The sequence below is a fragment of the Penaeus monodon genome, unplaced genomic scaffold (assembly GCF_015228065.2).
Source record: "Penaeus monodon isolate SGIC_2016 unplaced genomic scaffold, NSTDA_Pmon_1 PmonScaffold_3636, whole genome shotgun sequence".
Classification (NCBI taxonomy): domain Eukaryota; kingdom Metazoa; phylum Arthropoda; class Malacostraca; order Decapoda; family Penaeidae; genus Penaeus; species Penaeus monodon.
In genome coordinates this window covers 1-10,000 of record NW_023658380.1, presented here as the reverse complement: position 1 = coordinate 10,000, position 10,000 = coordinate 1, and the positions used below count along the sequence as shown (strand labels likewise).

Here is a 10,000-nt window from a genome sequence, read left to right as displayed (position 1 = left end):
TATTACACTATTTAACTTGATATCAGCTTATACATATGCACACACACATATTACAAATAGTTGTACATATAGATATATAAATAAATATAATTATAGACAGATTTGTGTGTGTATGTGTTTATATATGCATACATGTTGTTTATGAATTAGTTGTAATAGAGGAATAATTAAATACATAAAGAAAACCAAAGGTAAAAATAATTTTAAAAAGTTTATATTTCTGTCACAGATTTTTTCAACTGTATATAACATGTCTAAAAAATATTTAAATTTACACAAAATATAATTATAATATTGAGAGGTTACATATTATTTGCACATAACACATTAGTTAATTGCATTAGGCTTAAATTAATAGCTTTTAATATCTTTTTTTCATAATCACTGAGAACAATAATTTGTACCCTCTGACAAAAGTGAATAAAAAGTAAAATTATAAATTTATGCGCCATTTAAAGATAATACAATGTACAAGAATGCCATCGGTTTCAATCAGTAGAGCTAAAAAATTTAAATTACTGTTTTATCCAAGAATTATTGGAGATAATCCATTCAACAGTTTCTTTAGCAATGGCATGAGAAATATGATGCTATTTTCTTGAATATCCTTAATTTGTGGTAAAATCATCACGCTGTGGAGTGTCTTGAAGCGCCCTCCGCATGTACAGTAGAGGGTCATATTTGGGGTGCTTCACCTGTTGGATTAAAAGCATGATTCAATTACACATATACATAAAAAGTGTTTATATATATATATATATATATATATATATATAGTAGAGATATATATATATATATAATATATAAAATATTTAAATATATATAAATATATATATATATATATATAATATATATAATATATATATATATATATATATTATATCATATATATATATATATATTATAAAATATAATATATATATAATATAATAATATATATAGTATATATATTATATACGTATATATATATTTATATATATATATATATATAATATATATATATACTATATGATGACATACCAGTATTTTCAATACTCTGCTTTACTGATATGGTTACCAATATCTTTCAGTTTCATGGAATAAAGTATTCTTGCAAAACTCTCAAATAATGAACTTAAGTGCATCGTCCAATGTAGTTTTGTTTTGTGAATTTTGATTACACATAGATGACTCCACAAGCGCTTAGTCAGTCACTGAGGAGTTAATCATTAGGCATAACTGGCCTGACCTGATTATGATTTTCCTTCACTGACTATCATTACTCTTATTCTTTTTATCACTGAATTTCATTACAGTATTATCAGCGACACTAATAGTAATGAAAAAAAAGAAGTATCTCTCATAAAATCAACAAAGAGGATAGACAGGTGAGAGATCAGGTAGCCTAGACCTTTGACTCCTTGGTGATGCCCATCTCTGTGTAAACAAAAATCAGTACACTAAAATCACAATGAAGTGTGCATGTATCTACAGTAGCTACATGCCCTCCTGGCATCAAGGGGTTAAAAAATGCAAGCCTTATCTGCAATGTCAAACTTTCTACTGAAGATAACACGGTAATTTCATATACAATATTACTTGCCTCTGAACAACGATCACACTGAAGATCTTGAAGCACATATGCCATGGAATTTGTATGGATCAGGCCAATCAAATAATGTTCAATTTCACCTGAAGCATAGCTTGTGTTGCAAACAGGACATAACCAGACTCGCCTGAAAAGACAGTATCTAAATAAGTAATCTTTGAATTGAAATATCAAAATTCATTATCTCGGTATTTGCCGAAATTAATTACTAATTTCATACAAATTACGCTGTTAGCATATTCCCAAGAATAAAATTATATTACAATATATTTCTATCCGTAAGTAAATTAACAAACAAGGGAAAAAATATATATTTATCTAATTTCAGGATACTTACACTCCATTTTTAACTGCATGGTGTGGATCTTTACAGAGATCAATATTTTTGCAATGGTTACAAGATCGACAAATCACTTCAGGTAGAGTGTACGAGATACAAGGGTCCTTCCCTTCTGCCTCTGGGGAAAACTCGCCTATGTTCAGTAATTTCAGAAGGTCTCTCCTAAGTTTGCACACCTGTTAAGAGAGAATCAGTTTGTAATATACTATTATTTTTTCCTATACTAGATTGAAATTACAGCTACTGTCCTGGATGTACACTGTTAATGAATCTCTAATTTAATGTTAAAGATAAATGTTTCTTTGTATATATATTTTATTATATATAAAAATTTTATTATATTATATATATATACTATATATATATATATATATATATATAAGGGAGAGAGGAGAGAGAGAAAAGGGGAGAGAGAGGAGAAAAGAGAGAGAGAGGAGGAGAGCGAGAGAGAAGAGATCGAGAGAGAGACGAGAGAGAGAGAGGGGAGTAAAATAATATTTATTTTCTTCAGAGAGAGGAAGAAAGAAAGAAAGAAAAAAAAAAAAAAAAAAAAAAAGAAAGAAAGAAAGAAAAAAGAAAGAAGAAAGAGAAGGAGAGGAAAGAAAGAATGAACACACCTGCCTCTGAAAAACAGGATCCAGTGACAAGACTTTGGTGATGCTTTTGACGAACCTAAAGCTGGAGTGGTGTGAATGTCAGGAGCTATCATGAGGAATTTGGAATCCTCCTCTTCCTCTTCTCTCGTTCCCTTCTTCTGTATTTTTTGTGTAATGAAATATAACTTTGTGCAAATTTCTCCTGAAAATTAGTTTTGGGCAAATTTAAACATAACCTTTTGAAGTGCCTCTTGCGGCTTTCTCGTGGCTGGCTTGAAACTTTGCGCTTCACAGGGGTTGTTGCCTGGTGTGTAACGACCACTTTCTTCTTGCAGTTTCTCATACACTGCTTTCATGTAAGAGGCAACCACATTGTTGAAGCTGCTCTGGCATCCACACCATTCTGGGAGGTACTCAGCCATATTCCAGTTCATCTCTATCACTGGTCCTTCATCCTCCCCTCTTTCACCTTCATTTCAGTCCCCTGTTGGTTCTCTTCCTCATCATCTTCTGATTCATTACCTTCTCATCTTGTGAAGAAGATATGTCTTTTGGAAGCTTCCCTTTTAATACCACCATGATTTGCAGGGTTAACCACATGAGGTATTCCCAGCAATGGTTGAAGGATATATCAACAGAATGGAATAATTTCCCTTTAAACCTGATGCTGTTTACCACAATTGCACATATGCTTATGGCATCATCTACTCTTTTTTCTATGTGCAGAGAACAATTTGTTGAATTTGGCGAAATAATGACAGAGCCTAAACGTTTAAAATTTCTGCAACCAGATGGAGGAATAGCGTGCATTAATATGTAGAATGCGATGAAAGTGCAGGATCATACAGCAGGGACCCAGAATCTCTCAGCCATCGATAAAGTGGATGATCTGGAAATCCTGCAAACACATTCTGGTAGAGTGAAAATCACGAAGCAAGCAGCTACCATCTGTCTTAATATTGAAGGCTGCAGCACAACGTGCAGTTTCATCTTTAGGATGTGAGAGAGGACCAGCACCCCCATCATATCCTGGAGTGAAGCCTGTGGAGCAGCATCAAAGGCTACACTACTGCTGGGCCCTTCCATCTCATTGATGTGATGTGGACTGAAAAGGGAGAATCATTATGCTTTGAATCCCAAACTATCTCTTTAAGTACTTTATGTTATGAATATAATTCAAAAGATTTTCTTTAGCTCTTCAAGAGGCAAGTTTGAAGCAAGTGATGTAATATAATGAACAAAAGAGGGAGAAGAAACCATGGTGAACAGATATTATTTAACCTGTCATCACAATTTTGATTACAAAGTGAATAATAAGCAAAGAATAATTTGCATATTAGAATTTGAACTTTTATTCTAATAAAAAAAATTCCCCAAGATATCTCACGTAACAATGTAGTGACACCCAGAGCATCTAAATCCAGTTCAACACAGACTGTAGAATAACACCCGGGGTTTGGGTTAAGCTGTGCAACTGAGGCAGCTTCTTCCAATTCTGCAAACAAGCCGATTATCATCATGCTCCGTGAACCGCCAGATCAGGCCTTTGGCCAGGTGAACACCACACAACTGAGTTGTGCTTCTGCAGATGTCTGAAGTAAAACAGATCTGCTCCAAAGGTGTTGGTTATTCGAGGCAAATTTCCAAACAGGCACATGAAAGTAACGAGACTGTTCCATGGCTGTGTGCAGCAACTGCTTTAAGCCCAGGTACTGTCGTACCATGGCTTTTGCACCAACACGTTGCCAGTCAAGTACATTGTACAATTTTTCAAACTTCTGTGAACATGAATAGGCCCCTGTGGAAATTCCCCAGGCCAGGCATAAGGGTTGTTATTGGTAAAGATCATGAGGTGATTGAATGGCCAAAAAAGTTGGCCCTTTCTTCTCTTCTCTATAAGTTGGAGCAGACGCTGAATCTGGCGATAAACTGGAGCAGCTCAGTCTCAAATTTGATCTCAAAGGTGTAGTTAGAATCTGGGAGTTGGATTTCCTCAAACCCTTTGTTTGATCTTGGCATTTCTCTCATTGTTTTAAAAAGGGTATTAAGATTGGGCATCTGATTACTTCTACTGTGTCTAATACAAAAATGTGGCCTTTCTTACTGTGATTAAAGAAGATACCAAACATGGCCTTATTTTCCCCTCCTATGAGATACAAGTAAACATGGTGAAGGCTGCCAGTCTCTAGGTACTGATACTGTGCCACTGTTTTAAACTTGAGTTGACCCCAAATTTAAACGTGTCAGTGTCTGCACGAGCTAGGAATTTGTCAACAACACCCTTTCACAGCCTAGTTGAGCTATTGCCTAAAATCCAGTGGAACCTAAAAATAAAACCACAATAAGATAAAAAAAAGAAAAACTCACACAAGGGTTATCAGAAATTTGTATCATGTTCTTAATTCAATACCAGTGATGTAATATAACAACACCTGAGTTTCATAGATTCCTTCAATCAGGATTGACAAATCAGCCATAAGTCATTGCTGTGCTCACGGAAACTCCCCTTTGGGGCAGTGTATTCATAAAGATTAAACACTGGATGTGACCTGGGGAGAGTTGTTTGCTTTGCGCCCCACTCCCTCCGACTCGTTAGCTAATTTGGGAACACGCTGGTTAACATAGAAGATTCGGGGAATAACAAGCTTGATGAGATGGAGATCATTGCCAACAGTGCCCCCAGTTTAAACTGTCCTGCTGTATTAGTCTTTCTAGCTGTTGATATGAAAGTCTAAAATTACAAACTGAGATAACCCGTAATAATTACAAAAGCATTTATATGCAAAGGCAAAATATCCATGCATATAATGAAAACAGGAAAGAAAATAAGAGGTTTATACGATAATGTGCATATATTGAAAGTAGTACAAAAAATAAACAGTTTACCATTGTAAACTATTGCTTCTACTGAAATAATTAAAAAGTTCAGTGTTACTGAAACAATGCATATTATTAAATAACTCTAAGGGGAGTGGCATTTTCCAAGAAACAAGTAATGCCTTACTTGTATAAGCTGCCAAGGGGCATCTAGTAGGGTGCGTTGTGCCCTTGCGCAAGAAGCCCCCAAGGGTACTAGTTGGGCCAGACCTCACCACACGGCCAGCACCCCTCCTACACTTGTACCCATCGTTGGGCAATCTCGGTGCGAAGTCTCTTAGGGTCGGCTTTCTCTCTGGAGCCGTTGGAAGTCCCATTCTTCTTTTGGAATGTAATCCATGCTGCCATTTCCTCCTGCAAGAAAACAAAGACATTATAATTGAACTATGATAAAAAATAAATATATCAAATCACAATGTACAATGTAAAAATCTTCAAGAAAATTTTGCCTTCTTTTTTCAATCAGACTGGAAGCTGGCACAGCAACAGAAATGAAATGGTGGGTCTATAATGAATAAGGAATAAGACACGTTCAATGAGATGGAGAAATTGGCAGCAAAATCCTAGAGAAAAATATGCCACTTCAAAATCTAAATTTTTGATCGAGCATATTTGTAATTGTGATATTTGATCTGAGCCGACTCAATCAAAAAACAACTACACATAAATTGACAGGATGTTGTCCTCTATTTCTTCACTGTCAATGTGAAGTATCAGTGAGGCAATTATGGTTAACAAGTTTCTTCCAACTACACCCCCTCCATTTCCTTTAATCTCCATTTTATAAGTGCCTCATGGAGCCTCTTTTCAAAAGTGAGTGACCAAAGAAAGTATGATACATTAGTTCATATGTTGTTTAACTATAAGATATACAAGCATGAGACAATACATTTTCTGGATCTTAATTTTAAGATCTACAATCATATAAGATCGAAACTGGCCTTGGTGAAAGCTGAAAATCTGATGCCAAGATATTGCAATATTGGAGGGTTCAAATATAACTTGATTTTCCCATTAGAAAAACGTAATACTTTACCTTTGAATTTCCCATGCTGGCGGGTTTCCAAGACATCTCTCCAACTCTTTGTCATATCATTACTATCTTCAGTCATGTCTGATGTCCTCTTCCGCTGTTACTTGTGACTGTTGGTCCTACCCGCGGATTTTTGTGATTGTGGAGTCAGTATGTCTTCAATATCAGGGGACTGCTTGTGATGCAAACAAATCTTGTGACTGTCAACAAAAATCAGTAACTGATAATAATAACTGTAAAAGACCAAATAAATAAAACTTACAAGAATCAGATAAAAATATTTGTACACTCAAAGTACAAAGTACTTAGTAAGTGAAAAATCTGCTCTGAATAAAACATGAAATTATTTGAGAAAAGGCTCACTTATACATACATAAAAAAGAAGAAGAAGTAGTAGAAGAAGAAGATGATGATTTAGAGACATTCTAAGACTGAACCACTTACATTGTCATCCTCAGTCTGAACCTTAGGCTGAGGTTTCGGTTTTGGGGCTACATTAAACATGTCTGTAATACGACGCTGCTAAAGGTGTCATTCTCTCAAGAACCTTTTATGCAACAGTCAGGGTGAGCTACACGAGGTACTGGATTTGGCACACCCTATATCAAAGATAAAAAATGTGTAGTACTGTATCCTTTGTTATGTAAATGTAAAAGTGTATTTTGTGCATAATGAAAGCTTGCTGAGAGCATTTCATACTTCTTTTGGTGAGTAATGAATTGGTTTTACTGATACAGTGTGCAAAAATACATAACAAATAATGCCTTTCTTGTAGACCAATATGACTTATTATGGTATTTATGATGAATCGGCAAGTGTTTATACGTGCACAGTACCTGAAGGGCAGCTGGGATTGTAATGATTTCATTACTGTTCCTGAGAGTCTTTCAATGTAGTATTCCAGTCCAAAACATTCGAATGTCAAAGTTTGTGGATGGATGGATCTTTTAGCCAGCGAGAGCAGATAGTGGTGTTTCACACGATGGCTCTGCTTGGAAGATGGCAAGTGGAATAGCTCTGAAGAACACGATGGAAAAAGTATTAGTTGAAAAATGTAATCCATGATGATAGACAGTACTAACTTTCTACTTCTAAGCTTATGAAAACAGAGAACTCCAAATCTTATACTGAACAAGTGAAATTGTCTATTCGTTTCTCTGGTACAATATAATTTGTAACTTTATTGAATGAATTTATTTAATAGATACGAATAAAACAAAGTAAAACATACACACACACGCACACATACAAATCCAATACTTCAGTAACAGGGGCTCCTTCTGGCTTCTTTGAAATGATGAATCTACAGCTGAGACCAGCATCCTTCACATCTGATCACCAAGGAACTCTGCCAGCCTCTTAGCTGTGGATATGGAGGTTGACTTCTGGTCCCCATACTCATCCAATTTCCTGCTCATTGAACGATTCTCCGAAATGAGCTCAAACAGTTCGGAGTCAGGCATGTTGGCTGCTTACTGTACAGCACATCAGCCAATAGTCTGCTACCTGAGTTGAAAAAAATGAATACATTTGATGAATGTGTCTCTCATGTATCCTCTTTTCAATGAAATGTACTCTTGTCTAAGGTTTCTGGATGATATCTAAAATTATAGATTACCAAGGAAACGCCAATGTCGAAAAATGTTGCAGAAATATATATACACAAAAAACCCTCAAAAACCCTTAACTTTGCCTTGATATCAAACATACACAAATATCACTATATTTCATGCTCAGTTCTTTGCTATGCATTACATATTCATGTTTACATAAAATTACTGTAACAAAACTGTTTATTACCTTTGCAACACTTGCATAACAGGTTTCCAGTGTGTCTCCTTTCAGGAAAGCTTCAAAGACTGAAGACTGGAAAATCTTAATGAGCTGCAGCTCTCCACGACGCTTCACCTCGAAGCCTTTCAATTCAGCCAACGAGCCATCGAAGTTGAACACTGCATAACGTTTTTTCAGCTTTTTGCCCTCCTCTTTGGAAGCTGGAAGAATCATTGCTTGGTAGGGACCGTCAACCTATGGGAGAGGCAGAGAAAGATTATAAGTCTTCTGTATAAATCTGTGTACTTGATAACATGCATGTGATGTATATGTTACATGAATTTGTGGGACTGAGTGAGTGTGTATGTGTATGTATATGTATATGTATATATATGTGTGTGTGTGTGTGTGTGTGTGTGTGTGTGTGTGGTGTGTGTGTGGTGTGTGTGTGTGTGTGTGTGTGTGTGTGTAGTGCGCGCCAGAGAGCAAGTGCATGCATGAGTGTCGTGCGCAGAGCATGCTTGCATGTATGTGATATTACATGCATGTGACAATGTACAAATCAATTCATACCCAAAGTTGCAACATTATCAATCCACCATGAATCAACAACTCCTATCAACATTACCTTTTCAGTCAAAACTTGCATGCAGCAGTAAAAACAGAACATCTATTATTCACAGTGGTCAATATATCACAGACATATAATACATATACTCATCAGTTATACCCTCACCACCCCATTTTCAAATGGTGCTCTACTCCTAAAAAAACATAATTCCACTTCTTTTAAATGTGAGCTAAAAGGATAAATGCACAAACCTCAAAGAAAATAGAATTTTCTGATCTGACAGAGTACTCCAGCATCTCAGCATTTTGCAGATCATGGTACTGGTGATTTGTGTAATGATCCTTCACCATTACATTGAGAATGGCACCTGGGTATGATATGGTAACCTTTGACTTCTTAGGGTTGTTGTGTTTGATAACATAATTCTCAGGGAATGATGCTGGGAGAATACACCAGATACCGTCGGTGTCAAGTTCAAGGGCCGACCAATCTGAAATTAAGGAAAAACCGCAAACTAAATGAAAAAGAAAGTGTGAAGAGGAGGAAAAAAAAAAAAAAAAAAAAAAAAAAAAAAAAAAAAAAAAAGACATCACTCAAAATCAAGGTACACATAATATATACAACACTGCTTTCAAACTTAAAACGAAAACTGAATCATAATGCATAATAAGGATCCCAAAAACTTACCTGTTCCACAATCTCCCTTGACCTAGTAATAATGGTAGCTCCAGTATACACACAATTCCAGCCATCTCCATGAGTGCCACCGAGAGCCTTTCTCATGACGTAACCATAGAATGAGTTAAGGATACACTTGTGAGCCAACTGCAAGGAGTCATACAACACAGCGCGAGCATTGGCAGCTTTGACTTCACCTGGATCTCCTGAAAGTATTTTAACAAAAAAATGACATTAAATCTACTATATCCTAGCAAAGATCATAAAGATGATAAAGATTGTATACTTATGCATTGTGAAAAAAAAAAAAAAAAAAAAAAAAAAAAAAAAAAAAAAAAAAAAAAAAAAATATATATATATATATATATATATATATATATATATATATATATAATATAATATAATATATATATAGAATAAATAAAAGCATATAATAAGCCTTTAAGATCCTGACAAAATATATTTCATCCTGATTCTATTATAAATCTTTTGAAAAGACAGAAGAAAGAAAGAAAGAAAAAAATAATAATTTGAAAAATGAAAA

General features: G+C 35.1%; 1 pseudogene; it reads right to left on the bottom strand.

Moving 5' to 3' along the window:
• Positions 1 to 515: 515 nt before the first annotated feature.
• LOC119570707 lies at positions 516 to 9,662 on the bottom strand (annotated as a pseudogene).
• Positions 9,663 to 10,000: the final 338 nt, after the last annotated feature.